Genomic DNA, 27,111 nt, shown 5'->3' with positions numbered 1-27,111 from the left:
CTGCCATCTGCTGTGGAGTGTGTTCCAGCCACCATTTTCTTGCAGCTATAAGATGTGTTAAGGGGGAGAGGTGAAGAGACAAGGAACGAGGAAAGAGTCACTTAGAGCTCCTTGAGACTGGGTCTCAGAGTGGTTCTGGTGATTTAAAGAAGCAAACAGAGTTCCATGTGATCCTCATCCCAGGGCTATGGAGATGCACAGTAAATGCACAGTAATTATGGTAACTGTGAGATGCAGGGCATTAGCTAAAGCTGAGGTCAGCATGGCACAGACTCCACTGTTATTCCCATCCTCTTGTACCATAAATTCCTTCACCTTCATGCACAGCACACCACTTACATGAATTTTATGTTTAAACTGTACCCTGACTTAAACTGTCAGACAGGAAAGGCAGGCCCTACAGTGTCTGAAACGAGAGAACGGTACGCTTTGTCTCATGCCAGTCTGGGCTAGTGCTCAGTTTGTGATTCTGCATCCCTTGGAAATGACCCTGAAATTAACTGAGGAAGCCCGGAGAGCAGGACGACAGCTCAGGTGTGTCAGTGAAGGTCCCTTTGTGTGTGTGTACTGAGAACCCACACCAGCACTTGGAACTTGGATGAAAGAGGTTTCAGCCGTCAGGTCAGGCAGCCTTTGGAAAATTCTGCCTGCTGGGTTTAATTTCAGAACCTTGGCCTGTTTTATTCAGACAGCCAGCCATCACACGTCTTTCTTTCTTTCTTTCTTTCTTTTTTTGTCCTTTTCATCCTTGGCCTCATTACCCTTTGCCATTCACTTGTTGGAAAGAGAGGGGAATGAAATTGGCCGGGGGCGAAGAGGGAAGCTGAATTAAATCCTGCATGTGACAAAAACCTGTGAAAAATTTTCTAAAGGGCTTTCCTCTGAAACTGTGAGATGGTGAGACCAGTGGGGGGCGTCAGTGCAGCAGAAATCTAATTGAGTTTCTCAGTCCTTCTATTGATGTCTCTGGGACACAGCTGTAGTACAAATACTGGGGGAGGGGAAGATCATCCCTTAAATCATTTGTCTTTGAAATTGTGTATTAGCCTATTTTCCCCAGATACTGCCATTCAAAACCTTGGAGGGCTTTCTTCTGCTCTGCTTGGTATATTCAGTTTGCCTAAGAAATAGCTCTTTACTTCTTTCTCTACCAAATATGCCCTTTCACATTTGCAACAAAAGTTGATCTTGGGCTGCAGATGAGGTCCTGTGTCTTCCAAAACTATGTAAAATATATCATGTTCTATTTATTATACGCTCTACCAGGGCCTGGTTTTCATTGTAAATAAAAAATAAGCTAAGTTAGGCAAATGAATTAGCACTTTTCTTTTTTTTTTTTTTTTTTTTTTTTGCGGTACACGGGCCTCTCACTGTTGTGGCCTCTCCCTTTGCGGAGCACAGGCTCCGGACGCGCAGGCTCAGTGGCCATGGCTCACAGGCCCAGCCGCTCTGTGGCATGTGGGATCTTCCCGGACCGGGGTACGAACCCGTGTCCTCTGCATTGTCAGATGGACTCTCAACCACTGCACCACCAGGGAAGCCCAGCACTTTTCTTTTTAATGTGATTTTAGTTATTTTTTTATACAGCAGGTTCTTATTAGTCATCCATTTTATACACATCAGTGTATACATGTCAATCCCAATCTCCCAATTCATCACCCCCCCCCCCACTATCCCCCCTTGGTGTCCATACGTTTGTTCTCTACATCTCTGTCTCAATTTCTGCCCTGCAAACCGGTTCATCTGTATCATTTTCTAGGTTCCACATATATGCGTTAATATACGATATTTGTTTTTCTCTTGCTGACTTACTTCACTCTGTATGACAGTCTCTAGATGCATCCACATCTCTACAAATGACCCAATTTCGTTCCCTTTTATGGCTGAGTAATATTCCATTGTATATATGTACCACATCTTCTTTATCCATTCGTCTGTCGATGGGCATTTAGGTTGCTTCCATGACCTGGCTATTGTAAATAGTGCTGCAATGAACATGGTGGTACATGTGTCTTTTTGAATTATGGTTTTCTCAGGGTATATGCCCAGTAGTGGGATTGCTGGGTCATATGGTAATTCTATTTTTAGTTTTTTAAGGAACCTCCATACTGTTCTCCATAGTGGCTATATCAATTTACATTCCCACCAACAGTGCAAGAGGGTTCCCTTTTCTCCACACCCTCTCCAGCATTTGCTATTTGTAGATTTTCTGATGATGCCCATTCTAACTGGTGTGAGGTGATACCTCATTGTAGTTTTCATTTGCATTTCTCTAACAGTTAGGGATGTTTCGCAGCTGTTCATGTGCTTCTTGGCTATCTGTATGTCTTCTTTGGAGAAATGTCTATTTAGGTCTTCTGCCCATTTTTAGATTAGATTGTTTGTTTTTTAATATTGAGCTGCATGAGCTGTTTATATATTTTGGAGATTGATCCTTTGTCCATTGATTCGTTTGCAAATATTTTCTCCCATTCTGAGGGTTGTCTTCTCGTCTTGTTTATGGTTCCCTTTGCTATGCAAAAGTTTTAAGTTTCATTAGGTCCCATTTGTTTATTTTTGTTTTTATTTCCATTATTCTAGAAGATGGATCAGAAAACATCTTGCTGTGATTTATGTCGAAGAGTGTTCTTCCTATGTTTTCCTCGAAGAGTTTTATAGTGCCTGGTCTTACATTTAGGTCTTTAATCCATTCTGAGTTTATTTTTGTGTATGGTGTTAGGAAGTGTTCTAATTTCATTCTTTTACATGTAGTTGTCCAGTTTTCCCAGCACCACTTACTGAAGGACTGTCTCTTCTCCATTGTACATCCTTGCCTCCTTTGTCATAGATTAGTTGACCATAGGTGTGTGGGTTTATCTCTGGGCATTCTACCCTGTTCCATTGATCTATATTTCTGTTTTTGTGCCAGTACCATATTATCTTGATTACTGTAGCTTTGTAGTATAGTCTGAAGTCAGGGAATATGATTCCTCCAGCTCCGTTTTTTTCCCTCAAGACTGCTGTGGAAATTCAGGGTCTTTTGTGTCTCCATACAAATTTTAAGATTTTCTGTTCTAGTTCTGTAAAAAATGCCATTGGTAATTTGATAGGGATTGCATTGAATCTGTAGATTGCTTTGGGTAGTATAGTCATTTTCACAATATTGATTCTTCCAATCCAAGAACATGGTATATCTCTCCATCTGTTGGTATCATATTTAATTTCTTCCATCAGTGTCTTATAGTTTTCTGCATACAGGTCTTTTGTCTCCCTAGGTAGGTTTATTCCTAGGTATTTTATTCTTTTTGTTGCAATGGTAAATGGGAGAGTTTCCTTAATTTCTCTTCCATATTTTTCATCATTAGTGTATAGGAATGCAAGAGATTTCTGTGTATTAACTTTGTATCCTGCTACTTTACCATATTCATTGATTAGCTCTAGTAGTTTTCTTGTAGTGTCTTTAAGATCCTCTATCATGTCATCTGCAAACAATGACAGTTTTACTTCTTCTTTTCCAATTTGGATTCCTTTTATATCTTTTTCTTCTCTGATTGCCAAGGCTAGAACTTCCAAAACTATGTTGAATAATAGTGGTGAGAGTGGACATCCTTGTCCTGTTCCTGATCTTAGAGGAAATGCTTTCAGTTTTTCACCATTGAGAATGATGTTTGCTGTGGATATGTCATATATGGCCTTTATTATGTTGTGGTATGTTCCCTCTATGCCCACTTTCTGGAGAGTCTTTATCATAAATGGGTGTTGAATTTTGTGAAAAGCTTTTTCTGCATCTACTGAGATCATCATATGGTTTTTATTCTTCAATTTGTTAATATGGTGTATCACTTTCATTGATTTGCATATATTGAAGAATCCTTGTATCCTTGGGCTAAATCCCACTTGATCACAGTGTATGATCCTTTTAATGTGTTGCTGCATTCTGTTTGCTAGTATTTTGTTGAGGATTTTTGCAACTATATTCATCAGTGATATTGGTCTGTAATTTTCTTTTTTTGTAGTATGTTTGTCTGGTTTTGGTATCAGGGTGATAATGGTGGCCTCATAGAATGAGTTCGGGAGTGTTCCTTCCTCTGCAATTTTTTGGAAGAGTTTGAGAAGGATGGGTGTTAGCTCTTCTCTAAATGTTTGATAGAATTCACCTGTGAAGCCATCTGGTCCTGGACTTTTGTTTGTTGTAAGATTTTTAATCACAGTTTCAATTTCTTTACTTGTGATTAGTCTGTTCATATTTTCTATTTCTTCCTGCTACAGTCTTGGAAGGTTATACCTCTCTAAGGATTTGTCCATTTCTTCCAGGTTGTCCATTTTATTGGCATAGAGTTGCTTGTAGCAGTTTCTTAGGATGGTTTGTATATCTGCGGTGTCAGTTGTTAGTTCTCCTTTTTCATTTCTAATTTTATTGATTTGAGTCCTCTCCCTCTTTTTCTTGATGAGTTTGGCTAATGGTTTATCAATTTTGTTTATCTTCTCAAAGAACCAGCTTTTAGTTTGACTGATCTTTGCTATTGTTTTCTTTGTTTCTGATTCATTTATTTCTGCTCTGATCTTTATGATTTCTTTCCTTCTGCTAACTTTGGGTTTTGTTTGTTCTTCTTTCTCTAGTTCCTTTAGGTGTAAGGTTAGATTGTTTATTTGAGATTTTTCTTGTTTCTTGAGGTAGGTTTGTATAGCTATAAACTTTCCTCTTAGAACTGCTTTTGCGGCATCCCATAGGTTTTGGATTGTGTTTTCATTGTCATTTGTCTCTAAGTACGTTTTGATTTCCTCTTTGATTTCCTCAGTGATCTCTTGGTTATTTAGGAACGTGTTGTTTAGCCTCCATGTGTTTGTTTTTTATGTTTTTTTCCCAGTAATTCCTAATTTCCCAGTAATTTCTAATCTCATAGTGTTGTGATCAGGAAAGATGCTTGATATGATTTCAATTTTCTTAAATTTACTGAGGCTTGGTTTGTGACCCAAGATGTGATCTATCCTGGAGAATGTTCCGTGCGCACTTGAGAAGAAAGTGTAATCTGCTGTTTTTGGATGGAATGTCCTATAAATATCAATTAAATCTATCTGGTCTATTGTGTCATTTAAAGGTTCTGTTTCCTATTAATTTTCTGTTTGGATGATCTGTCCATTGGTGTAAGTGAGGTGTTAAAGTCCCCCACTCTTATTGTGTTACTGTCAATCTCCTCTTTTAGAGCTGTTAGCAGTTGCCTTATGTATTGAGGTGCTCCTATGTTGGGTGCCTATATATTTATAATTGTTATATCTTCTTCTTGGATTGATCCCTTGATCATTATGTAGTGTCCTTCCTTGTCTCTTGTAACATTCTTTATTTTAAAGTCTATTTTATCTGATATGAGTATTACTCTTCCAGCTTTCTTTTGATTTCATTTGCATGGAATATCTTTTTCCATCCCCTCACTTTCAGCGTGTATGTGTCCCTAGGTCTAAGGTGGGTCTCTTGTAGACGGCATATATATGGGTTTTGTTTTTGTATCTATTCAGCAAACCTGTGTCTTTTGGTTGGAGCTTTTAATCCGTTCACGTTTAAGGTAATTATCAATATGTATGTTCCTATGACCATTTTCTTAATTTTGGGGGGTTTGTTTTTGTAGGTCCTTTTCTTCTCTTGTGTTTCCCACTTAGAGAAGTTCCTTTAGCATTTGTTGTAGAGCTGGTTTGGTGGTGCTGAATTCTCTTAGCTTTTGCTTGTCTGTAAAGCTTTTAATTTCTCCATCAAATCTGAATGAGATCCTTGCTGGGTAGAGTTATCTTGGTTGTAGGTTCTTCTCTTTCATCACTTTAAGGTTACCATGCCACTCCCTTGTGGCTTGTAGGGTTTCTGCTGAGAAATCAGCTGTTAACCTTATGGGAGTTCCCTTGTATGTTATTTGTCCTTTTTCCCTTGCTGCTTTCAATAATTTTTCTTTGTCTTAATTTTTGCTAATTTGATTACTATGTGTCTTGGTGTATTTCTCCTTGGGTTTATTCTGTATGGGACTCTGTGCGCTTCCTGGACTTGGGTGGCTATTTCCTTTCCCATGTTAGAGAAGTTTTTGACTATAATCTCTTTAGATATTTTCTCGGGTCCTTTGTCTCTCTCTTCTCCTTCTGGGACCCCTATAACGCAAATGTTGTTGCGTTTAATGTTGTCCCAGAGGTCTCTTAGCCTGTCTTAATTTCTTTTCATTCTTTTTTCTTTATTCTGTTCCACAGCAGTGAATTCCGGCATTCTGTCTTCCAGGTCACTCACCCATTTTTCTGACTCAGTTATTCTGCTATTGATTCCTTCTAGTGTATTTTTCATTTCAGTTATTATATTGTTCATCTCTGTTTGTTTGTTCTTTAATTCTGCTAGATCTTTGTTAAACATTTCTTTCATCTTCTCAATCTTTGCCTCCATTCTTTTTCTGAGGTCCTGGAATATCTTCACTATCATTATCCTGAATTCTTTGTCTGGAAGGTTGCCTATCTCCGTTTCATTTAGTTGTTTTTCTGAGGTTTTATCTTGTTCCTTCATCTGGTACATAGCCCTCTGCCTTTTTATCTTGTCTATCTTTCTGTGAATGTGGTTTTTGTTCCACAGGCTGCTGGTGTTGGAGGGTCTCCTGCAGAGGTGGTGGGTGGCTGTGGCTCACTGTGGGGACAAGGACACTGGTAGCAGAAGTTCCAGGAAGTACTCCTTGGCGTGAGCCCTCCCACAGTCCACCATTAGCCCCACCAAAGACAATTAGCACTTATTTTGAGTTCAGCTGAAAGTAAATTAGTTTGACAAAGATACTTATTTAAATCAAGCAGTATGAAACCAGAGAACAAATTACATACACAGGTGTGTGTGTGAGAGAGAGAGAGAGAGACTGTGTGTATGGGGTGTGTGTGTGTGTGTTGCCAATATTGGCAGTTAGTTGTAGCAGTTATGGCAAAAGGTTGGTGTCCGGGGAAGGAAGGGAGAGATGGGAACTTGTATCCAGTGCGCTTTCCAACATATGAAAGCATAAAATGGTACCCTCTCAATGGACTATGACATTTCTTACAGCCTCACCTTTGGAATGTTGTTTGGATGTCTTGGGAGACATCGCATTTTGGAAACCTTAGCAGAGGGAGACCCACAGGCTCCTGGGGCAGTGTGTGCTGCTAATGCATCCCGCCCACTTGGGCAGCTCCGTCCACTTACATAGCATCCATAAGATAGACTGTCAGTTTGTGTCTGGTGACCAGAGAATGTATTGCTTAACTCAGGACACTTTTGAAAGTGAAGTGGATCTCAGAGCAAACCAGCATCCTAGTTATAGGCTCTTTTTTTTAGTTCACGATTCTTTCTCTGATGAGGTCCAAAAGCAGAAAGCATATTTTTATTCAATTTTGATATATGTGTTTGATGAAACAAGCATCATCTTAGAAGAGACCTTTGTTTTAGTGAAAATGATACACACTCATTGTAAAAACAAATTGGAAAACCCAACAATACAGAAAGTGCAAGACAAGTAAAAATCCATTGTGTCAGAATCAGGAGATAACTAGGGTTAACAGTTTGGTAAACATTCTTCTGGTCTTCTCTACGTACGGGCATATGTACACAGATACATGAATATACTTTTACACAAATGGGATCATATTATATATAATGTTCTACAGTTTTCTTTTCTTTGGTAAACACTTAGACATCTTTCCATGGTGTCTGATATAGGTCTGCACCATTTTCAATGGTTATACACACAAGAGAATGCATGTATTATACCATTGTTTTACATAATTCAGTCTTGCATTATTGACATTTGCTTCTACATTTTTTTGTAGTTTAATTTTTATTTTATATTATAGTATAGTTGTTTTACAATGTTGCGTTAGTTTCAGGTATATACATATACCTATTCTTTTTCAGTTTCTTTTCCCATATTGGTTATTACAGAGTATTTAGTAGAGTTCCCTGTGCTATACAGTAGGTCCTTGTTTATCATCTATTTTATATATTGTTGTGTGTATATGTTAATCCCAACCTCCTAATTTATCCCTCCCCTCTACATTTTTAACATTATAAATAACAGAGGTGAATGCTCTGGTATACACTTTTTTGATTGTAATTTTAACCCCTTCTCTCTCTTTCATGAAAGCATGTCAGAGGAGTGAGAGATGTGTTATATTGGGATAATCTGAAATGCTTTTAACTTACTTTGAAGAAGGAGGAGAAAGAGGAAGAGTTACTTGCAAATTCCTATGCTGTAACCTGATTAATAATAAGTTGCCTACGCACTGCACACCTGATTGAGCGCCAGCAGTATCTCTGGACCCTTGTCTAGAGTATAAACTCTCCTGCCCAAAGTATTCTTTTCCGTCACCCCTTATCTCTGCCTATAGAACACTGTGTCTTAAATCTCCATCACATTTCACTCTTCAGTTCTGATATTTAATCCATTTCATTTCATGCAATAGTCATTTTCATGTTTTCTCACCCCTCCCCGAGAGATGATGTGTTTTTCCTACTTATTCCTTGTTAGCAGCCCTGGTGGCTCGTTTGTGTGAGGTGCTGAACTAGGGCAAGTGACACAGGCAGTGGGGCTCAAACCACTAACAGCAGCATCTGACCACCTTGCCTGCCTACAGGTGCTCTTCACGGAGTGTCTAGCAGACTGAGAATGTTTTGCCAGGTAACAACCCTCCCTCCTTATTAGTTAAAGGACCACCAATAAATGTAAGGAAAGCATAGTTGAAATGTTTGAAAACTGCTGAAAACTGCTATATTCTCTAAGTTCAAAGTAAGTCCAATTGGTTTAAAGTGTTGACTTCTTGAAGAAATATCCCGAGAGTCACTTGTTGCTAAAAAATAAGTGTGGCTTAGTCAGTGCAGGGCTGGATTAAGATAATGATCAGTAATATGCCATTTGTCAGTGGAAGAGTTCAAGGAAGAAGTAAAAGAGCCACCCACCATTCTGGCTGGCCTTCTTTCCTTCTAATTAGAAAGAGACCAAGGGCCTGATGGAAGGCCACCATCTCCCCAGGGACCTCTGATCGAGGCTGGGAGGCCTGATGGAGGCTTTTTTTCTTCACCTGAAAAGGAAAACTCAGCAACATTAGAAACACAAATACAGCATTTGCTTTCATTTAGAGTAGCTAGAATCAGTTACTCCTAGGCACTGTGATGCTCCAAATGGCAAACGGAGGGTGTAACTTCTGAGCAACAGCTAGAAATGACAAAGCAAGCTTCTGATCAAGAATGTGAAGTGAGGTTTTTTGAAAGTCAGAATAAGATGAATGAAGATTTGTTAGAAACTACTGATAGTTAAGTATGGTCAAAGTACCACAAGATTGAGCTTGGGGGGTGCGGGGTTGTTGTTGTTTGCTTTATTTCTTCCCCCTGAAGTTCAGAGGCAGTCACATGACATTTATTCAACGCCAAGAGCACGTAGATCAATGTATGGAGGAGTGTGACATTGAAATGTGGAGCTAAGTTATAGATGAATGAATGAATACGTAAATAAATAAAGGACACAGCTTTACATAGAAGAATTCAAAATGTAATGGTTGAGTTGTATTCAGCTTTCCTCCCCAGTTAAAAATTCTCTCTCCCGTGGGCTTCCCTGGTGGCGCGGTGGTTGAGAGCCCACCTGCCGATGCAGGGGACACAGGTTCGTGCCCCGGTCCGGGAGGACCCCACATGCCGCGGAGCGCCTGGGCCTGTGAGCCATGGCCGCTAAGACTGTGTGCCCGGAGCCTGTGCTCCGCAACGGGAGAGACAGCAGCAGTGAGAGGCCCGCGTACGAACAAAAAAAAACAAAAAAAAACGAACAAAAAATTCTCTCTCCCGCCTCTAGTTATTGAACAATCTTGTATTTATTGAGTGCTTTTGGTGTGCAGCCCGCTGTGAAATAGGTAATGTTGGTACTCATTTTCTGGCAATAAAAGCTATTGAGTTCTAGAAATTTTAAAAAATTTTTCCATAGCTAAGGCCTCTGACACATATACTGTTTAGAAGAAAAACATGGCAGTTTGTAGATGGCGTGTTTGAAAATCTGGTGCCCTCGCATCATACTTCCCAAGCCCTTTGTTGTCATTCCCAGAAGAGACTTTCTGGCAGGTTGGGCTGACTTGTGTGTTGCTTCCATTCCTACTATAGTCCACGAGAAAGTGCTAGGGGAGCAGTGCCCATTCTATCCTAAGAAGCAGGTGGGATAACTAGCTGAATCTGGTCTTTGCTGGAATGCACACAGGTCATCCTGTTTTGCTTTTGCCCTAAATTTAAAAAAAAAAAATCATACCATCATCATTTCAGAACCATTTAAAATATTCTGAAAGAGTTGAATCAGGATTGGGCTTGGGATTTTCTCTCTGTTCATGTACTTCCTCAAATCCTTCGCTAGATGGTGTTCCAAATCAATCCGTGATCTCTACATGGTTGCTTTGGTCCAGGAAAATGGGGGAAACACACAGCCATCCCTCTGTAACTGACCGTGGTCCCTCCCTCTGCCTTCAAGAATGGCTGGACTTTTCCCTGCTACCCAGTGAGTAGTTCTGCATATTGTTGACCTGTGTTGCAGGGCCATATGTGTCAGTATATGGGAGTGGTTCTGACAGGAGACATTTCTGTGTGATTGGCAGGAAGCTTTGCTAGACTCATCATCAGCGGCCCCCATGACTCTCGCTGGTGCTGGGAATCACAAGCAAATTCGTTTTAACCCCCTGGTGAAGATGGTCAATTCAAACCACAAGCCACTATCCCGACAGGAACTGAAACCTGGGTGTGGCCCCTGAGTGGGGCCAACAGATGAATAATGAATAGAAATATTTACAGAAGGTGATAGACCTGGGAAATGTACAGATCTGTGCCCATATATGTAAATCTTGGATCTGTGTTTGTGAGACAAGGCTGTGTCTAGGGTCTTCATTTCAAAGGAAATGATGAATTAATGTTGCTTTTCTCAAATACTGAAAAATTCATTTGATTCATAAATGATATTGGAGACTATCTTTCAAAAACAAACTGGATTTGAGGATGCTATAAAAATGATGGTCCAAGTATGGTACTGGCACAAAAACAGAAATATAGATTGGTGGAACAAGGTAGAAAGCCCAGAGATAAACCCACACACCTATGGTCAACTAATCTATGACAAAGGAGGCAAGGATATACAATGGAGAAAAGACAGTCTCTTCAATAAGTGGTGCTGGGAAAACTGGACAGCTACATGTGAAAGAATGAAATTAGAACACTTCCTAACACCATACACAAAAATAAACTCAAAATGGATTAAAGACTTAAATATAAGGCCAGACACTATAAAACTCTTAGAGGAAAACATAGGAAGAACACTCTATGACATAATCACAGCAAGATCCTTTTTGACCTACCTCCTAGAGTAATGGAAATAAAAACGAAAATAAACAAATGGGACCTAATGAAACTTAAAAGGTTTTGCACAGCAAAGGAAACCATAAACAAGACAAAAAGACAACCCTCAGAATGAGAGAAAATATTTGCAAATGAAGCAACTGACAAAGGATTAATCTCCAAAATATACAAGCAGCTCATGGAGCTCAATATCAAAAAAACAAGCAACCTGAACTATATATACCTGTGATAAACCACAATGGAAAAGAATATAAAAAAGAATGTGTATGTATGTATAACTGAGTCACTTTGCTGTACAGCAGAGATTGGCACAACATTATATATAAATCAACTGCACTTCAATTTAAAAAAATTTTAAAAAACAAACAACCCAATCCAAAAATGGGTGGAATACCTAAATAGACAGTTCTCCAAAGTAGCCATACAGATTGCCAACGAACACATGAAAAGATGTTCAACATCACGAATCATTAGAGAAATGCAAATCAAAACTACAATGAGGTATCACCTCACACCGGTCAGAATGGCCATCATCAAAAAATCTACAAACAATAAATGCTGGAGAGGGTGTGGAGAAAAGGGAACCCTCCTGCACTGTTGGTGGGAATGTAAACTGATACAGCCACTATGGAGAGCAGTATGGAGGTTCCTTAAAAACCTGAAAATAGAACTATCATATGACCCAGCAATCCCACTACTGGGCATATACCCTGAGAAAACCATAATTCAAAAAGATACATGTACCACCATGTTCATTGCAGCACTATTTACAATAGCCAGGACGTGGAAGCAACGTAAATGTCCACCAACAAATGAATGGATAAAGAAGATGTGGCCCATATATACGATGGAATATTACTCAGCCATAAAAAGGAACAGAACTGAATTCTTTGTAATGGGGTGGATGGACCTAGAGTCTGTCATACAGAGTGAAGTAAGTCAGAAAGAGAAAAACAAATGCCATATGCTAACGCATGTATATGGAATCTAAAAAAACAGTACTAATGAACTTAGTGGCAGGGCAGGAATAAAGACGCAGACGTAGAGAACGGGTAGAGAACGGACTTGAAGACACAGCAGGGGAAGGGGAAGCTGGGATGAAGTGACAGAGTAGCACTGACATATATACACTACCAAATGTAAAATGGATGGCTAGTGGGAAGCAGCTGCACATTACAGGTAGATCAGCTTGATGCTTTGTGACACTCTAGAGGGGTGGGATAGGGAGGGTGGGAGGGAGGCTCAAGAAGGAGGAGATATAGGGATATATGTGTATGTATAGCTGATTCACTTTGTTGTACAGCAGAAACTAACACAACATTGTAAAGCAATTATACTCCAATGAAGATATAAAAAAAATGACAGTCCAGTGAGATATATGAATAGATATGAACTTATCCTACTTAGTTCCACAGTTCCTCATGCTCTCCTCCCCAGGCTGTGCTCCATTATTCAGATAGCTAAACACACCATCACTCTGACAGCTGTATATGCAGTTGATTCCTTATTGTCAGTAGCCAAGGAAACTGAAATTTTTCATGACATGTTTGTGTCTGGAGGCAGCTCCATGGGAAAAAAGAACTTTTAGACAACCCAGTGGTCTGGGTCTAAAATCTCTGGGAGGGAACAATGGCCTGGTTCCACTTGTGATGATTCTGCTGTTACCATAAACAGAGCAGAGCCCAGTTCTAATGGACTGATCTGAGGATATGCTTCGTGTGCAAGGCTTAGTCTGGGCCTGTGATGATGAAAATCATCTGAGCGGCAAAGAGAAAAGTGCAAGACCCTGAAAGGTGCTATGTTTTAGAGACATCCCTATATAACTGCTGTGATTTTACAGGGTACCCAAAAGAGCCTGTGAAGATGAAGGATGGATGTTTCTGGCCTCAACTGCATTCTTTCATGGAGGGATCTTTCAGTGGCCTTCTGCCCTTTAATGCTCAAACTCGCACTAGTTCATTTTCACTCTCCTCCGTGGCCAGCCCTCAAGAACGCTTAGAGACAGCACTGAATTCATAGAAAATGAATGATTTTTGTACATGTGATCGATCTGGTTCATTTTTTCAAACATTTAAATGGCATTTTTTACTGACAATTATTTTAATAATTTTTTTCTTGAGTCCCCAAATTATACTTCATTTTTATTTGTTGATGTTGCTGAGAGTGTGAGATGCCTGATGGCCTAGAGAAAAGTACAAAGTAGAAAGAGAAAGAAGCTTCTCACAGAAATGTTAGCCCACCTGTCACCCTGCTGCCCAGTGGGATGGGCCCCGGTGCCATTTTTCGTGCCGATGTGAAAACACTCATGGTCATGTCTGTTTGCCTCGCTCATGATCTTCATAAGGAGGTTCCTGTACTTGACTTAACATTGGAATCACAGGGAAATTTTGGTAAAAATCATATTTCCAGGCTCAACTTCTTAGAGAATGAAGGTTCTGTAGGTCTGCATTAGGTGGTACCCTAAAATCTGTATTTTTAACAAGCATCTCCAGATGATTCCAAGGCAATGTGTCCACATTCCGGAAACACTAGACAGGGTGCTTCAGGGCTCGTGTAAATGATACTGTCTCCACTCACCACTATACTTGAAGTACGTTAACATCAGGATTAAATGAATATTAACTCATCTCCCTTTTCTGTACTCCCTTCTCCATATGTTTATTTAAACACACAACCATACCATCACCTCAGAGCAATTTCACTTACCTTAAAAATCTCCCCTACCCTGTGAAAAAGTAGAAGTTTCCTTAAGTATATAACCAGTTTTACAGGAGAATATTCCTCCCTTCCTTTGTACACTATTCCAAGAGGAAGGTGTTCATACCTGCCTTGGTGTCCTGCAAGGCAACAGTGATAGATAAGATGCATGTCAGATCATCCATCTCCTAGGCAGAAAAGACACTGTGTGGTTGTTAATGATGTTGGTCATTATTTTGGCAGTAGAAGAAATGGAAAGAATGGAGGGGAGGGGATTTTAAAATTCGGGGATATGGTGAGTCCAAGAGGAGGACTGGAAGATAAATTTAATATGCTAAATCAGCCCAAAAAAATGTATTGAAAAAAATATATACTTTTCTCTGGTGGCATGTACATTTAGAGGAAGAAAAAAGTTGGTTCACTTATCTCAACAGTTGTCTCTATGGCTCATGCACCAAAGATGCTGTATATCGGCCATGGGGTCCTAAGCACATCTGACCCTAACGATTTATGTCAGAAGACATTTAACACAACATAGAGCAACGTAGTATTGAGATTCATTGTCTTTTAAAAGAAAACTTGAGTTCAGTAAGTCACATAATTGAGTTCTGTGTAATTGAGCAGATAGCACTAAGATCTTTTTTCTATTCCTTGTCCATGCAGAACAAGCTCTAATGCAAGACTTTGGGAATTTCATGACTTTGCTATAGAACACAGAGTTATTATCTATCATTCAAAATACACCCCTGAATTGAAAATAAGGCACTTCCAGGTCAGGTCAATATAATTAAGAATCTAATTAATGGTCATGTAAATCATGACAGATATTAATATTTATTCTTAGTTATCCTGTTTGTCATATCAAACCAATTGCTCAGCAAATGTTGACTTAAAGGATTCTCTGCTTCACCTCATTACTGTTTGACCTCATGCGTTAACTCAGCGTGCATTAAATAGGTCTAAAGTGAGAATCCACTCTGAGTCTGTAGAGCAGAATGAAGAAGGATGCAAGGAGCTGAAATTCATTGAGTGCTTACTCATTGGCACTTTATGTTTCATCTTAATTAATTCCTCCAAAAGCCTTATGAAGTGGCTTTTATTATGTCTGTGGCAAAACCGAGGAATTATGCATGTCCTTTCGTGGCTGCTAGGTGGGGCTCTTAATGTTAAAACAATAGAAACGTGGTTGTAAAACATTAGACTGGTTTTAAGATTTCTTTTTTGTTTCTTTGTGTGTTTTTTAAGTTTTCTTATGCTATAGCAGGGTCAGCCCCCAGACCAAATCCAGCCCAGTGTTCGTTTTGGTAAATAAATTATATTGGAACACAGCCACAGTCTGTGTTCTGTATTATCTACAGTTGCTTTCACTTACAACCCGAGTAGTTGCAACAGAAATTGTATGGCCTTCAAAGCCTAAAGTTTTTACTACCTGGTCCTTTATAGAAAAAGTTTGCCAACCCCTGTGCTACACATTGATGCTCTCTCTATATGACTAAACCACTTTCACGATGGCAGATATTCATCGAATAATAACTTAGAATCACCAGATTGTTGCCTTGACATTGTGGAAATCTAAGTGTGTGGTGTCATCAGGGCTTGAGGGCTTTAGTCTCCCTTGTCTAATGTGGGAAGAATTAGTTAGATCCAAACTTCCAAACAAGCACGAGTTACCTAGTTTCCTCTAAAGTGGGACTCAGCCTAGATTTAACCTATAACTTAGTTTGAGTCACATTCATTAGGGTTCACTTAGTTATACTACAGAACAAGTGAGCTCCCCCTCCCCAATCTCAGGTTTATTTCTTTTTTTTTTTGTGGTACGCGGGCCTCTCACTGTTGTGGCCTCTCCTGTTGCGGAGCACAGGCTCCGGACGCGCAGGCTCAGCAGTCATGGCTCACAGGCCTAGCCGCTCTGCGGCATGTGGGATCTTCCTGGACCAGGGCACAAACCCATGTCCCCTGCATCAGCAGGCAGACTCTCAACCACTGCGCCACCAGGGAAGCCCTCAGGTTTATTTCTTGATTGCATTTTATGTCTGCTGCAGGTCAGTAGCTGCTCTGCTCTGACACAGGGACCTCATCCTCACATCCAGGCTGAAGGAGGACCCCTGTCTGGGACATGCCGTCCTCACAACAAAGGGAAAGGAGGAAAGGGTTGACGGAAATACACAAGGGCTCTTATAGTTTCAGCAGGTACTTGGTCACATGCTGATGAAAGGATGATACATACTCCTGCTGTAAGGAGGCCCCACAGGCTGTGAGGCAAGGGCAAGGATGCACACTCTTACAGTGAGCAGGACATGTGGATAATTGAGGACAGCAATAAAACCTACTGCAGGCCAGAACAATCAGTCCCCCATCTGCCAACTAGAGAACCTCCATCCTCCTAACCATCCTTAGGTAACCAGGGTGTGTTGTGAAATCTCAGAGTTACTGCTTCCTGTAAACACTTCACGATCCCCCTCCTCTTCCAGGTGGGTTATTGTTCTGTGTTTTGTTCTAACCACCCAGCCTTACCTCACCTTCCATGCACGTGTTTCTATTTTTCTTTCTGGGGCGAGTGCCCATGACTTCCTAAACAATCAGTGGTGAGGTAAAGCAGGTCCACTCAACAGCTTTCGACTTACTTCCATCAGCAGGTGGGCGCCATTCTGAGGCATTTCAGTTATTCCAGATCTCTGTCTTCTGTTTGTCAGGGTTACAACAAAGAAAGTCAAATCGCCTAAGAAGATACCCTATGGTTTAAGTTTCCATGTCCTTTTTAAAGAAAGCTGACCCTTTTGTGAGCCTGAAGATGAAAGTTGTTTGAATTAAGACAAACTTAATTTATATAGTGTTTTTGGATTCCCCAAAACTGAGGAGATGGATTAGTCAGCCAAGTGCCCAAGGTTCCATTTTCTGTGCTCCATCCTGCCAAACTCCATTATTTCCAATGCTCAGCCAAAGCAGGTTTGAAAAAGCAACTTCATCATTTTATACCTATTGCTGAACAAGTAAATCAGGAAAGTAGTCCCAAAGTATTTCTCCCACTTAAAATGAAGCAAGAAAGACAAAATCCTTAGAAATTGAAAAAAAAATACACATGTTGAATGAGCTTCAAAATTAATGTTAAGGGACTTCCCTGGTGGCACAGTGGTTAAGAATCTGCCTGCTAATGCAGGGGACACAGGTTCGATCTCTGGTTGGGGAAGATCCCACATGCCACGGAGCAACTAAGCCTGTGTGCCACAACTACTGAGCCTGTGCTCTAGAACCCATGAGCCACAACTACTGAGCCCACCCACCACAACTACTGAAGCCCATGAACCCTAGAGCCCACGTGCCACAACTACTGAGCCCGTGTGCTGCAACTACTGAAGCCCATGCACCTAGGACCCATGCTCCGCATAATGTGTGCCTGCCCACTGCAGTGAAGAGTAGCCCCCATGCACCACAACTAGAGAAAGCCCATGCACAGCAATGAAGACCCAAAGCCGTCAAAAAAAAAATAAAATAATTAATGTTAAGAGAGATAAATTAGGAGTTTGGGATTAACATATACACACTACTATATATAAAATAGGTAAACAACAAGGACCTACTGTATAGCACAGGGAACAATACTCAATATCTTGTAATAACCTATAATGGAAAAGAATCTGAAAATGTATTTATATGTACATGTATAATTGAATCACTTTGCTGTACACTTGAAACTAACACAACATTGTAAATTCACTATACTTCAATTAAAAAAATAATGTTAAGGTTTAGAGGTTATCTCATGGTTATATCATTTTGTTTGCTTATATGACGTCTTAGATTAAATTATATTAAACGCAAAAAGCCTTCCCATTAAACTCAGGAACAAATTACGAGCATCTGCCCTCCCCGCTGTGTATTAATGTTATTCAAAGAGTGCTACCAGCTTAATAGCCAGAAGAAGACATGGGCTTTAAAATATTTAAAAGGAGAAGATCTAAATACATTCATTTTAGATTATATGATTATATACCTATAAGACCCAAGGGCATCAAATAAAAAACTTAGAAATTTTCCATAGTAGATGTACAAAGTTGAATACCTAGAAAGTTTTTTCTTACATACAGAAGGAGAAACTAGGAGCTTGAAAATTGAAATTTATATCAGAAGGCAGATTTTTAGTCAGAATAATTTCATCACCACAATAGCAAAAAATACTTGAAATAACTGAATTTAATGAAGTATAGTACCTTCAGAAGAAAACTATAAAATTTTAAGGACCAAAACAATATCCTTAATGTTCCAGGAACAATTTCTGCTTTATAAATTATTTGAAGTATAGCAGCTTTAAACAGCCATTTTATTATACACCCAGATTTTGTGGGTAAGGCATTCAGACAGCACAGAGGGAATGGGATGTCTGAAGCCACATCTGGGAGACTGATATAGCTGAGGGTGATGCAGTGGCTGGGGCTGGAATATTCTGGAAGCATCTTCAGTCTTATGTCTGATGGTTGGTGCTGGCCCTGGGCAGGAAACTCACTGGGGACTGTCAACCAGAGCACCTGCTAGAGGCCTCTCCAGGTGGCCTGGGATTCAGCAGAGCTGGGAGGCTCAGGATAGTTGGACCTCAAAAGATGAGTGTCCCTGAGAACTAGCTGGACTCTGCCCTAATACCTCTACTGACCTCATCTTGGGGGCCACGCAGTGTCTGTTGCTTTCTACTGGTAACTAACCTGCCACAAATCATCTCCAATTCAGGAAATTTCCGAGAGCAGTGCCAAAGAATTTGCAGCCGTATTTTAAAAACCACTTCATTAAGAAACTGGAAAACAGGACAAAAACCACATTCACAGAGAGAGAGGCAAGATGAAAAGGCAGAGGGCTATGTACCAGATGGAGGAACAAGATAAAACCCCAGAAAAACAACTAAATGAAGTGGAGATAGGCAACCGTCCAGACAAAGAATTCAGAATAATGATAGTGAAGGTGATCCAGGACCTTGGAAAAAGAATGGAGGCAAAGATCGAGGAGATGAAAGAAATGTTTAACAAAGATCTAGCAGAATTAAAGAACAAACAAACAGAGATGAACAATATAATAACTGAAAAGAAAAATACACTAGAAGGAAACAATAGCAGAATAACTGAGGCAGAAGAACGGATAACTGACCTGGAAGACAGAATAGTGGAATTCACTGCTGTGCAACAGAATAAAGAAAAGAGAATGAAAAGAAATGAAGACAGCTTAAGAGACCTCTGGGACAACATTAAACGCAGCAACATTCACATTATAGGGGTCCCAGAAGGAGAAGAGAGAGAAAAAGGACCTGAGAAAATATTTGAAGAGATTATAGTCGAAAATTTCCCTAACATGGGAAAGGAAACAGCCACCCAAGTCCAGGAAGCGCAGAGTCCCGTACAGGACAAACTCAAAGAGAAACATGCTGAGACACATAGTAATCAAATTGGCAAAAATTAAAGACAAAGGAAAATTATTGAAAGCAGCAAGGGAAAAAGAACAAATAACATACAAGGGAACTCCCATAAGGTTAACAGCTGATTTCTCAGCAGAAACTCTACAAGCCAGAAGGGAGTGGCATGATATACTTCAAGTGATGAAAGGGAAGAACCTACAACCAAGATAACTCTACACAGCAAGGATCTCATTCAGATTTGATGGAGAAATTAAAAGCTTTACAGACAGGCAAAAGCTAAGAGAATTCAGCACCACCAAACCAGCTCTACAACAAATGCTAAAGGAACTTCTCTAAGTGGGAAACACAAGAGAAGAAAAGGACCTACAAAAACGAACCCCCCAAAATTAAGAAAATGGTCATAGAAACATACATATTGATAATTACCTTAAACGTGAATGGATTAAATGCTCCAACCAAAAGACACAGGCTTGCTGAATGGATACAAAAACAAGACCCATATATATGCCATCTACAAGAGACCCACCTCAGACCTAGGGACACATACACACTGAAAGTGAGGGGATGGAAAAAGATATTCCATGCAAATGGGAATCAAAAGAAAGCTGGAGTAGCAATACTCATATCAGATAAAATAGACTTTAAAATAAAGAATGTTACAAGAGACAAGGAAGAACACTACATAATGATCAAGGGATCAATCCAAGAAGAAGATATAACAATTATAAATATATATGCACCCAACATAGGAGCACCTCAATACGTAAGGCAACTGCTAACAGCTCTAAAAGAGGTAATCGACAGTAACACAATAATAGTGGGGGACTTTAACACCTCACTTACACCAATGGACAGATCATCCAAACAGAAAATTAATAAGGAAACACAAGCTTTAAATGACACAATAGACCAGATAGATTTAATTGATATTTATAGGACATTCCGTCCCAAAAGAGCAGATTACCCTTTCTTCTCAAGTGCGCACGGAACATTCTCCAGGATAGATCACATCTTGGGTCACAAACCAAGCCTCAGTAAATTTAAGAAATTTGAACTCGTATCAAACATCTTTTCTGACCACAACGCTATGAGATTAGAAATCAATGACAGGGAGAAAACCACAAACACATGGAGGCTAAACAATACATTACTAAATAACCAAGAGATGACTGAAGAAATCAAAGAAGAAATCAAAAAATACTTAGAGACAAATGACAATGAAAACACCACAATCCAAAACCTATGGGATGCGGCAAAAGCAGTTCTAAAAGGGAAGTTTATAGCTATACAAGCCTACCTCAAGAAACAAGAAAAACCTCAAATGAACAATCTAACCTTACACCTAAAGGAACTAGAGAAAGAAGAACAAACAAACCCAAAGTTAGCAGAGGGAAAGAAAACATACAGATCAGAGCAGAAATAAATGAAATAGAAACAAGGAAAACAATAGCAAAGATCAGTCAAACTAGAAGCTGGTTCTTTGAGAAGATAAACAAAATTGATAAACCATTAGCCAGACTCATCAAGAAAATGAGGGAGAGGACTCAAATCAATAAAATTAGAAATGAAAAAGGAGAAGTTACAACAGACACCACAGAAACACAAAGCATTGTAGGAGACTACTACAAGCAACTCTATGCCAATAAAATGGACAACCTGGAAGAAATGGACAAATTCTTAGCAAGGTATAACCTTCAAAGACTGAATCAGGAAGAAATAGAAAATATGAACATACTAATCACAAGTAAAGAAATTGAAACTGTGATTAAAAATCTTCCAACAAACAAAAGTCCAGGACCAGATGGCTTCACAAGTGAATTCTATCAAACATTTAGAGAAGACCTAACACCCATCCTTCTCAAACTCTTCCAAAAAATTGCAGAGGAAGGAACACTCCCAAACTGATTCTATGAGGCCACCATCACCCTGCTACCAAAACCAGACAAACATACTACAAAAAAAGGAAATTACAGGCCAATATCACTGATGAATATAGATGCAAAAATCCTCAACAAAATACTAGCAAACAGAATCCAACAACACATTAAAAGGATCATACACCATGATGGATTGGGATTTATCCCAGGGATGCAAGGATTCTTCAATATATGCAAATCAGTGAATGTGGTAAACCTTATTAACAAATTGAAGGAGAAAACACATACGATGATCTCAGTAGATGCAGAAAAAGCTTTTGGCAAAATTCAACACCCATTTATGAGAAAAGCTCTCCAGAAAGTGGGTATAGAGGGAACCTACCTCAACATAATAAAGGCCATATATGACAAACCCACAGGAAACATTATTCTCAATGGTGAAAAACTGAAAGCATTTCCTCTAAGATCAGGAATAAGACAAGGATGTCCACTCTCACCACTATTATTCAACGTAGTTTTGGAAGTTCTAGCCACTGCAGTCAGAGAAGAAAAAGAAATAAAAGGAATCCAAATTGGGAAAGAAGAAGTAAAACTGTCATTGTCTGCAGATGACATGATACTATACATAGAGCATCCTAAAGACGCTACAAGAAAACTAGAGCTAATCAATGAATTTGGTAAAGTAGCACGATGCAAAATTAATGCACAGAAAACTCTTGCATTCCTATACACCAATGATGAAAAATCTGAAAGAGAAATTAAGGAAACACTCCCATTTACCACTGCAACAAATAGAATAAAATACCTAGGAATAAACCTATCTAGGGAGGCAAAAGACCTGTATGCAGAAAACTATAAGATACTGAAGAAAGAAATTAAAGATGATACCAATAAATGGAGAGATACACCATGTTCTTGGATTGGAAGAATCAATATTGTGAAAATGACTATTCTACCCAAAGCAATCTACAGATGCAATGCAGTCCCTATCAAATTATCAATGGCATTTTTTACAGAACTGGAACAAAAAAATCTTAAAATTTGTATGGAGACACAAAAGACCCCAAATAGCCAAAGCAGTCTTGGGGAAAAAAACGGAGCTGGAGGAATCAGGCTACCTGACTTCAGACTATACTACAAAGCTATAGTAATCAAGACAATATGGTACTGGCACAAAAACAGAAATATAGATCAATGGAACATGGTAGAAAGCCCAGAGATAAACCCACGCACCTATGGTCAATTAATCTATGACAAAGGAGGCAAGGATATACAATGGAGAGGAGACAGTCTCTTCAATAAGTGGTGCTGGGAAAAGTGGACAGCTACATGTAAAAGAATGAAATTAGAACACTTCCTAACACCATACACAAAAATAAACTCAAAATGGATTAGAGACGTAAATGTAAGACTGGACACTATAAAACTCTTAGAGGAAAACATAGGAAGAACACTCTTTGACATAAATCACAGCAAGATCTTTTTTGATCCACCTCCTAGAGTAATGAAAATAAAAACAAAGATAAACAAATGGGACCTAATGAAACTTAAAAGCTTTTGCACAGCAAAGGAAACCATAAACACGACGAAAAGACATCCCTCAGAATGGAAGAAAATATTTGCAAACAAATCAACGGACAAAGGATTAATCTCCAAAATATACAAACAGGTCATGCAGCTCAATATTAAAAAAACAAACAACCCAATCCAAAATTTGGCAGAAGACCTAAATAGACATTTCTCCAAAGAAGACATACAGACGGCCAAGAAGCACATGAAAAGCTGCTCAACATCACTAATTATTAGAGAAATGCAAATCAAAACAACCATGAGTTATCACCTCACACCAGTTAGAATGGGCATCATCAGAAAATCTACAAACAACAAATGCTGGAGAGGGTCTAGAGAAATGGGAACCCTCTTACACTGTTGGTGGGAATGTAAATTGATACAGCCACTATGGAGAACAGTATACAGGTTCGTTAAATAACTAAAAATAGAATTACTGTATGACCCAGCAATCCCACTACTGGGCGTGTACCCAGAAAAAACCGTAATTCAGAAAGACACATGCACACCAATGTTCATTGCAGCACTATTTACAATAGCCAGGTAATGGAAGCAACCTAAATGCCCATCGACAGACGAATGGATAAAGAAGTCATGGTACATATATACAATGGAATATTACTCAGCCATAAAAAGGAATGATATTGGGTCATTTGTAAAGATGTGGATTGATCTAGAGACAGTCATACAGAGTGAAGTCAGAAAGAGAAAAACAAATATCATATATTAACACATATATATGGAACCTAGAAATGGTACAGATGAACCCGTTTGCACTGCAGAAATTGAGACACAGATGTAGAGAACAAACGTACAGACACCAAGGGGGGAAAGCAGTGGGGGGTGGGGGTGGGGGTGGGGGTGGGATGAATTGGGAGATTAGAACTGACCTGTATACACTGATGTGTATAAAATGGATGACTAATAAGAACCTGCTGTATAGAAAAATAAAATTCAAAAAAAATTGAAGACTTATGAAGAATGATAAAGTGAAGAAAGAAGAGAATGCGATCTAGAATAGCCCTTGTATACCCTATTTATGGACATCTGCGAATTAAGAATTTTCTTGTTAAATAGAGATGGGTATTATCACTGGGTCATAATATTTTGGATAATCTTTATTTTCTAATTTATAATATTTTTAATGGTGGTGATGGTGATTTGTATGTGTATGCATACATGCACATGTATGTGTTTTATACTGAGTATGTATAATATTCATAATAAGATGAAGCAAATAAACCATTTGTATAATTAAAAAAAAAGAAACTGGAAAACACCATAATTCTAGATGAGAAGATTAATTTTCCCTCATTAATATTTAGGCCTAATATAATTTTAATCATATCAATAGAAGTTTTTTTTTCCTCTTTGTATCCCTTCTTTTTTTTTAACTGAAGTATAGTTGATTTACAATATCATATTAGTTTCAGGTGAACAGCAAAGTGATTCAGATATATATGTGTGTGTGTGTGTGTGTGTGTGTGTGTGTGTGTGTGTGTGTGTGTGTGTGTGTATATATATATGCCTTTTTCAGATTCTCTTCTATTTTGGTTATTACCAGATATTGAATATAATTCCCTGTGCTATAGTAGGTCTTTGTTGTTTACCTATTTTATAAATAGTGTATATCTGTTACTCCTAAACTCCTAATTTATCTGTCACTCCCTTTCCCCCTGTCACTCCCTTTCCCCTTTGGCAACCATAAGTTTGCGGGGTTTTTTGTTTTTTTGTTTTTGCGGTGCGCAGGCCTCTCACTGTTGTGGCCTCTCCCGTTACGGAGCAACAGGCTCCAGACGCACAGACTCAGCGGCCATGGCTCAGGGGCCCAGCTGCTCCGCCGCATGTGGGATCTTCCTGGACCGGGGCACGAACCCATATCCCCTGCATCGGCAGGCGGACTCTCAACCACTGTGCCACCAGGGAAGAGCCCCATAAGTTTGTTCTTTATGTCTGTGAATTTGTTTCTGTTTTGTCAATAAGATGATTTGTATCATTTTTTAGATTCCACATATAAGTGGTATCATGTGATACTTGTCTTTCTCTGACTTACTTCACTTAGTATGATCATCGCTAGGTCCATCTGAAATGGAGCAGGACCCTATGGTCCTTGCCCCTCCATGTTCTCAGCCTGACTTTTGTCTGGGGGAAAACTTTAGCCGAAGAATAAGTTCCATCAGAGAAGTGAGAAAATGCAGAAACAAAGCAAAACAGTCCAACAAGACTAAATAATAATAGTTTAGTCATGAAGCAAAATAAAGGACCTTTAGTTCCTCCTCAAGTGCTATATATAATATTCTAAGCCGTGTCCTGCGAGCTGTCTTATAGATACTGAAACCCCCGCCAGGTGGAAGAGGTTAATACATGATGGCCAGACTGTCGCCATGACATAAGCTGCCACAATTCTGAGAACTGGCCTCAAAGAAATGGGAACAAACCCACCCTGGAACTGAAGATTAACTGTATTTAAAACAATCAAGATGATGGTGGTCAGACCACCGATGACCAGTTTCAAGATGACTGTCAGAGCTGACTGGGCTGTTTCTGCATGTAGCCCCCTCCCTTTGTCTATAAAAGCTTTTGACGACTGATTGTCAGTGGGAGGAGTCGGCCTTTGGACAGCAGCCTGCCCCCCAACCTGGTTGCTGGCCTCCAAAATAAAGCAAACTTTCCCTTCCACCAGGCTTGTCTCTTTATTGACTTTTGAGCGGTGAGCAGCTGGACCCACTTTAGGTAAGTATTTGGTTCCCAGCGTGAGGCTGGGCTCTCGCGATATCTGGCTCCCGGATTTTCCTGAGCAGGGCAGCCGCCATGAGGATACGTTGGGGTGGCTGCGAGGAGCCTCCTGGTCGTGGCTCACTGGACCTGCCCTGAGAGGAGTCTGGCGTGGACATTCCTAGCAGCTGCCCAAACCATTTGTTTCGGGGCTTCTCCCTGTTTCTCCCCTGCTCAGCCTTGGCTGCCAATGTACGCTTTCCCTTGCTAGAATGGAAAGATGCCGCTGGAAGAGCTGACGAGCTCCAAGACCGAGTAAGTCCACCGGTGTGCACCCGGCAAACTTCTCTTTTGAGCACGAAGCGTCATTTGGGTGTTTTGCTAGTTGGTTCTGATGTGTGACTGACGTCGAGGCCTGTTTGTGTTGGGAAGTGTTTGGGACTTATCAGCCATCTCTCGGAGTTTTTGTGACAGTTGTGTTTTCTGGTGTATGAGTGTATATTCCATTTGTGTGATTGGTATCTTTGTTGTCTTTTGTAAAATGGGAAATTAAGGTTCAATTCATTGGAAAAAACTTAGCTATGATATTATGACTAAAGAAAAAGAAAGATAATTTTTTTAACAATATATGACAATGGTATTCTTTAGACTCTGGAAAAAACTGGTTAAGATGAAACTCTTTTGAAACTCCAAACTGGTTCTGTTTGCATATGCAGTTAGAGAAAGCAAGCTTGATTAAATACTGTTTTCAGAATTCTGACCCTGAGAGAACAAAAATATACTTTGGAGAATACTTGAAGTTAGCTCTCATCACGTCCTTGAAATACAAACACAGCCCACTTTGCCTGAGACTTCAGCCTTGGGTTCATTAGTAGAACTTCAGAAGATGTTTGGGTTTATTACACACGCATCTTGTACGACATTAAGGAGAAATTATGCTATAAGAAAAATGTAAGTTTTTAGAGGTTATGGAATATGTTCTTAAGTTTGCCAATCAGTAAACGCTGGAGTAACAGTTCAATTACTTGTTTCTTGGTTTTCTTAAGGATTTTAAGGGTTAAAAATTGTAATATGTAATTAAAGCTACTGACAACCAAGTTAAAAGCAGATAAATCACTTGCAACACGTAAAGCCATCAGATAGTGTTCTTACCAACATAGAGTTCTTCTAAATTAGTAAGAAAAAGATGATTACCCAAAATGGGCAAAGAACGTGAACAAGCAGTTCTTAAAAAGAGGACATTCAAGTGGCCAGCGGATGAGTTGAAACCCTGGGGCACTTACAGGAGAGTGAGAGCATAGGAATGGAATGATGATTACCTGCCAGAGGCAACAGAGCCCCTGGAATGTGATATGGCTTTGTTACATAGTTGCGCTTGGGACATACTTAAGTTCAATTATGTGAAATGGTCATTTTTTATTGTTGGTTATTTATTATTACTCTACTGGAACGTAACTTGGCAACATATGGATTATCCTAACTTTTTTTTTTAATTAATTTATTTAGTTTTGACTGCGTTTGGGTCT

At 39.5% G+C, this 27,111-nt stretch overlaps 1 protein-coding gene across 1 annotated transcript in view; it reads left to right on the top strand.

The window, feature by feature from the left end:
- Nucleotides 1-27,111, top strand: part of GADL1 (glutamate decarboxylase like 1) — a 261,813-nt gene that overhangs the window by 215,801 nt on the left and 18,901 nt on the right. The window lies entirely within an intron of this gene.

This window comes from Delphinus delphis, chromosome 10, assembly GCF_949987515.2.
Source record: "Delphinus delphis chromosome 10, mDelDel1.2, whole genome shotgun sequence".
Lineage (NCBI taxonomy): Eukaryota > Metazoa > Chordata > Mammalia > Artiodactyla > Delphinidae > Delphinus > Delphinus delphis.
The sequence above is the reverse complement of the archived record's forward strand: the minus strand, read 5'-3'. Positions and strand labels throughout refer to the sequence as shown.